The following is a 6,196-nucleotide window of genomic DNA, read 5'->3' on the forward strand; positions in this document are numbered from 1 at the left end:
TCCAGAAGCGTAGCCTGTCCTGGGCATCCTCTGCAGTGCAGCCAGTGGGCTCCCTGTAAGGCTCTTCCCAGGGAAGCACCCCACCACTCATCCTGATGTTGCACCGAACACAGCACACTTTGCTCTGGGGTTGGTGCAACACAATAACCTGCTGCCCAGCTTTGTGTAGGCATATTATTGGGTAATGTAAATGAAAAGCTACAATCAAGGTGTAGGAAAAAGGGGGGAGGATGGGGAGCGTCTATATACCAGTAACGCTATGGGCATTGAGACACATTTGTGACCTTAGAAATGAAAAGGCCCCCTTTAAGCCCTTTTAGATCTTTCTCCAAAAGTGCTCACTAGTAAAAGTGGAAACTGAAACATTTTGGTTCTGATACAGTTTGGTTACACTTGTCAATATTCAGGCTCATCCAAGGAGTATTTGAGTGGATGATATTTATTGTTTTGTTTTGATTTTTCTGAGCAAAATCTGGCAAAAAAATTCTGGCAAAAAATCAAGATTATTTCTGAAGAGGACAAAAGTTTATTTAAAAGCAATTACTTTAGGTGAAGTAGGAATCATTATCAATACTGTAAAGCTCCTCTTAGAAGAACTGGATGCTTTTGACATCAATGCTCAATACTAGTATTGCAGGTATTGTAGCTTCACATTTTGGTTACACAGAAGTGAGGATAACTTTCTTGGTGGACTTCTTAGTGCAAATCAACAGGTTTTCATTGATTTCAGTGGAGCTATACTGATAAATGCATTTCAGATAGTGTCACAGAAGCAGGAAAAATAAGTGTTAATCTCAATGAATGCTGTCTGGAATCTCCAGAGTCCAGAAGCCTTTAATATCTCTAGCCTGCCCTAGGAAATCCATTTTTGCTTGTTTTTTTAGATCTAAAAATAAAAAAGTGATAGTTTTTAATAACTATTTTGTACATTAAGTGTTCCACCACCTTAAAATGTCAAAATGCCACAAGGAAATTAGCAAGAAGCAGCTGCTCTTGCACCAGTGAGAAACAAGAGCTCTCAGAGCCATTTTCCCCTTTTCAGGGCAGACAAGCAAACTAACTGATAAATACATTAGTAATTAATTGTAGAATTCATCATGTAGGAAGCAGAGCCTTCAAAGCAGTATCTTGCACAGATAAGGGTAGAGCACTTAGTAGACCTTTAAATGCCACTAATGAAATGGCTGACCGCCAAGGGGCAGAGAGGGCTCCTGTACTGCCAGTTGTTGGGAAACAACCACCCAAAGACCCATACACAGCCTAAAGCTTTGCTTTCATCTGCTGCCCTGATGCCTATTTCACTGGCACCACGCTCTGAAATTCCATTACACTTGTTGTCTGCTCTGAAATGTGACCAGGGATAAACACTTCAAGTGTTTGAAATAAAAATCTACTTTGCAGTCCATCTCCTCAGTCACTCAGAACAAGTCTGAACAGGAACGTTTCCAAGAAACAGGCAGTACATGAGGAACAGTAGCTGTGGAGGAAAGGCAGCTCTATACGTCAAATGCAGCCAGGACTAAAATCCTGCTTCTAGTTCTCATTCTGAGTGCAGTGTTCAGACCTCAACTACAACTCCAGATCCATCTGATTTGCCTGTATGTTTTCTCTCATTCACAAGACAGAATGGCACGGCAAAGTGCAAATAGGAGGTTCTCTCATATTCTATATGGGAACTGGATGAGAGGAAAATTATTTTTTTGTGTGTCCCAAAATGCTGACCTTGCCATATAAGAATGAATGTGGTATAAGAAATACAGCTAAGTGTAAACAAGTATCTGTCTGGGAACTGCACAGTCAGAGAGCAGGTCACGGTCACTGTCAGTATGTGACATTAAGAGAGGCCTTCTGTTACCAAAACCACAAGTGGGCTATAATTCTTGAGTATCTGCTCCTATTCTCAGCAAATGATTGCTGGTCTATGCTATGAAACGCTTCTGCCTTCTATCATGAGCCACTTGAAACATGGGTTTGGAACCAATCAAACCATGCCAAGAAACTCGTGTGTGCAAAAGCCAAATAAATAAGGTGGTAAGGAATTATAGTCACTCTTGAAGAGCTGCTCATGTGAGTAAAGTTCACTGTATTTATAGTGTTCATAGAATTTGTAGTCCTGGTAGTAGCTCATTCTTCTTCAAAACAGTTACGTATATATACCTTGAAGTATCTAGTAGGATTATAATAGTGGAATTAATTTTAGACTCTCACCCAATTGTCCACTGACTCTCTTTATAGCCAACTGAATTAAACTGACACATTTCCAACAAGTGTTCATAGAATTTGTAGTTCCAGTAGTAGCCCATTCCTCTTCAAAACAGTTATATATATATGTATATATACCTTGAAGTGACTAGTAGGATTATAATAGTGGGATTAATTTTAGACTCTCACACAATTGTCCACTGACTCTCTTTATGGCCAACTGAATTAAACTGACACATTTCCAACATTATCTGATCTGTGTCAAATGACTACCTAAGGAAATGACTAGCACCCTAGAACTGCCTACTTCTTCCTCAGTTACAAAGGGAACCTAGCTTAGAGAAAATTAACTGAAACAAATCCCTTTCCAGATGAATCTGAGCACAAGATTCACCAGAAGTCAATAGACTGTGCTGTCACTCACTAATTACTTGCCCTTTTTTAAAAAAGAAAAAAAAATTAGGTAGCGGGAAATAAGTATCCTTGTGACAGCAAGCAAATATGTAGATATTTTATTATGGAGATTAATAATTATATCTGCCTTAAATATGTATCATAATTCATTAAACAAAATATTTACAAGAGAAAATGGAGATTATTCCCCTTAGCAGTACTATGAAATCTTCCATTTACAGAAAGAAGAGATAGTTTTCCAACTGCAAACCTGCCTTATTTGCTGGCATGGTCACATTTATTTGTGAGCACAGTTCTCTAAGCAAGCTGGAAGCCTCTAAGTTGAAAGCTGCTCTACAAGTACAAGGTGACATTATTGCAGTATTTATCTTCCACTGAAATTTTAGCCCTAATTATCCTTTAAGTTACAAAGCATCTTCAGTCAAACACAGCTAGCATGAGTTATTTTCAGAGTTGTATTGTGACTATATATTACAAGATAAATGTGTTACGAATTGTAGACCAACTGGATGCGAATGAAGAAGTCCTGTATCATCTTGCCATATACTAATTTGTAACCTGAAAGATAGATCTTCACTCCATTGTCCTGTGAAATGTTCAGGACGTAAATCCTTGGACACCACTAAACATGTTCCAGAAGAATATTTTTTTTTTTCATGTGATTATGAAATAATTATGACATTTTACATTCAGGGAGAAATCTCTGCAGCTCCCTTGCACTACATTCACGCTGCAAATCAGCTCTAACAAACTCCACCTGATGGGAAGCCACTGCAGTCCAGATCTGTGGCCAGAACTGGTGTGTGAAGTGCCCATTCCTCCCCACAAATGTACATGACAGAAGCAGCACATCAAGTTCTGTGTACCTCTGGCTCCCTCAAACCCACAGGCCTCCACAGGGTCCCCAGGGGACCATGACGCCCAGCTTCTAGCTAAGGGGTCACTGGTAGAAAGAGATCCTGGAACCAGTGTTTTTTGGAGATGCAACCTAGTGCCAGTCTTTCATAGACATAATGGCACCTGGAAGACAGAAGGAGAAGATCTGTAGTCATTGGATGAAAATCCAAAGTCATTGCCAAGTCATTGGACAAAAGGAGGTTTACCTCACCCCCATGGTAACCACCACACTCTGATGTAAGTAGAAATAATCAAGCTCAGGAACAAGTTCTAACTTTCAGTATTATATTTTTCTACCCAAGATGCAGCAGGTTTCTTTTGCAGTGAAAGCGTAACTCCCTGCTCACAGTGATTGCCACATAAAAAAGTGCAAATGTTAACACTGCTCAAGTCCTGATTTTCATAATTCAGTACAAGATTTACAGGTCTAAGACCAGCAGACATTAAAAAATATCCTGCACAAAATATGTCCATATTCAATTCTTCCTCTACAACCCAAAATATATATATTACATATTTTATCACATCATTAAATTAGTACCACAAATTTTTATAGCTAGTTCCAGTGACATTTTAAAAGACTTTTTAGTAGTATGGTAAATAATTGAAATCTGTGCTTATTATATGGCTTTTTACAGAGTCTTTATCATTGCAGTGATTTACCATTTAAGGTTTTATAACAACAATATATGCAGCAGTTGAAGTCCCGTGGTACTCACAATAGTAGCCACTGGTTCACCTGCATGGCAATTTTTAACTGGGAGCAGAGGATGTGCAAGGAACAAAAAATCCAGGAATGGAGGGATCAATTTTATAAGTGCAAGTAAATAAAAATTGCTGGTCTGTGTTTTTCCACAGCTTATACACTTCTATAAACATGTTCCCTGTTTCTCAGGTTTTAGTACTAATGATTTGCAGAGTTGCAGACTCTTCTGTAAACTTTGGCTTGAGGTTCAAATTCACTTTGTATTGCACATACCTCTTCCAAAACATACTAGTGCAGTCAGTCTGCAAAGCAATCGTCTCCCCACCATCTCTGTGCTGCATCCAGCCGCGTGCTATGCATGATTTGCTGATACTCAGCCAGCTTTCCTGGCTCCGCTTTCTACATCACAGGAAATTGTGCAAAAATTAACTTTTTTTTGGCAAATATCTATAGTCCTGTTTCTGAACAAGTGCTTTTTGAAAGCTGAAAGTGCAGAAAGGAGGATTCTTCCTTCCCCTTCCCGAAAGCTGTCCCTTTGCCTCCGACTGCCCTGCAGCCAGGAGCGAGGGAGGGAGAGGCAGCCCATCACCTGCTGTGCTCACCCACCAGCATCCTACAGGAAAGGGAATCATCAAATAGCAAAGAGATTCTCCTGTTCTCCAGTTTCAACTGTATTACCCTACGAGGTTTGTGAAGAGCCCTCAGTAGCCTTATACATCATCAAATATTAAAAGGAAAAGACTGATTTTAAGTGCCAGCCTGATCTCTACTCAGACTGCCCTCGTGCTTCCAGCACTTTGCGGCAGTTCTCTGCCTACAGGATCCACCAGCAAACCAGGAAACATTATTGCTCGTGTCCTTCCCTGCAACACCTCCTCAGTGCTTTTCCCTCTCCTAACGACACCGTTTGTAGACAATTTCCCATCCTTACTCTTCACACAGCTGCCCTGTCCCAGGCCATCATCCCGTGCCTTGCTCATGGGGACGAGAGGACTGTCCAGACACAGATCAGCAGAAGCAGAGCATGGGAACACCAGGAAACCGAAACAGTTCTACCCCAGTCCTAGCACAACCTTCCAGCTGAAGTTAACAGCGGTTCTCTTCAGAGGATTTTAGGTTTCATTTAAAATGTTAACCCATTTTGTGGGGGCCTTTGCTGTGATTCCGTGGTAAGCTAGATCTTCACAGTAGACACCACATACATAGACACCTAAGGCAGCTCTACTTTCAAGGTCAGTCACCTGTGACATGTTATCTTCTGAAGCTGAAGTCTGGATTTGATTTTGCACAACTCCACATTCATGCAACTTGAGGATAAAACCCGGGTTCTTACTGCAGCATTTACATATCAGCTGGTGCACTTACTGCATTTTAACAGGCAAACTACATAACTCCTGACCTTGGAACAGAGGGTAGTTATTGCAAATGGTTTACGTTACTTGTGTCAAATAAAAGTGATACAGTTAAAGGTTCTCAGAACTTCATTACCCCTGCTGTATATTTTATTCAGTAACTTGAAGTGGTTTTGTATTGCAAGCTAGAAGGAACCAACAAGTATCAGACATGCTACATCTAATACACTTCTGCATGTCAATGGAACCTATGTTATATACAGTGCTTAATTTCTGAGTATCAGTCAGTTGGACACCTCGTTATGGGGATTGGAACCTACTGAAGTATACAGCCTAATTAAACATATGGTTTGCAGAGTGCACTAAGCCTGAGCCCTTTACAAGGGTTGGAATGGCACTCTTTCCCTAACCCTGCTACAGTCCTGTCAGATCTTATTGCAGAAAGTGAGGTGAAAAATTTAATACTTCAGAAAAGCAAGATATAAAAAATAATAAGAAGAAAGTATGGATTAAATCCCATTGATTTTTATATTAATTGGGTTTTTGGTTGGTTGGGATTTTTGTCTATGTAACTGCTCCCAATGGGATTTGGAAAATCCTGGCTTGATAAAACAGCCCATGTTCT

The sequence above is a fragment of the Calidris pugnax genome, unplaced genomic scaffold, assembly GCF_001431845.1.
Source record: "Calidris pugnax isolate Ruff unplaced genomic scaffold, ASM143184v1 scaffold17, whole genome shotgun sequence".
Lineage (NCBI taxonomy): Eukaryota > Metazoa > Chordata > Aves > Charadriiformes > Scolopacidae > Calidris > Calidris pugnax.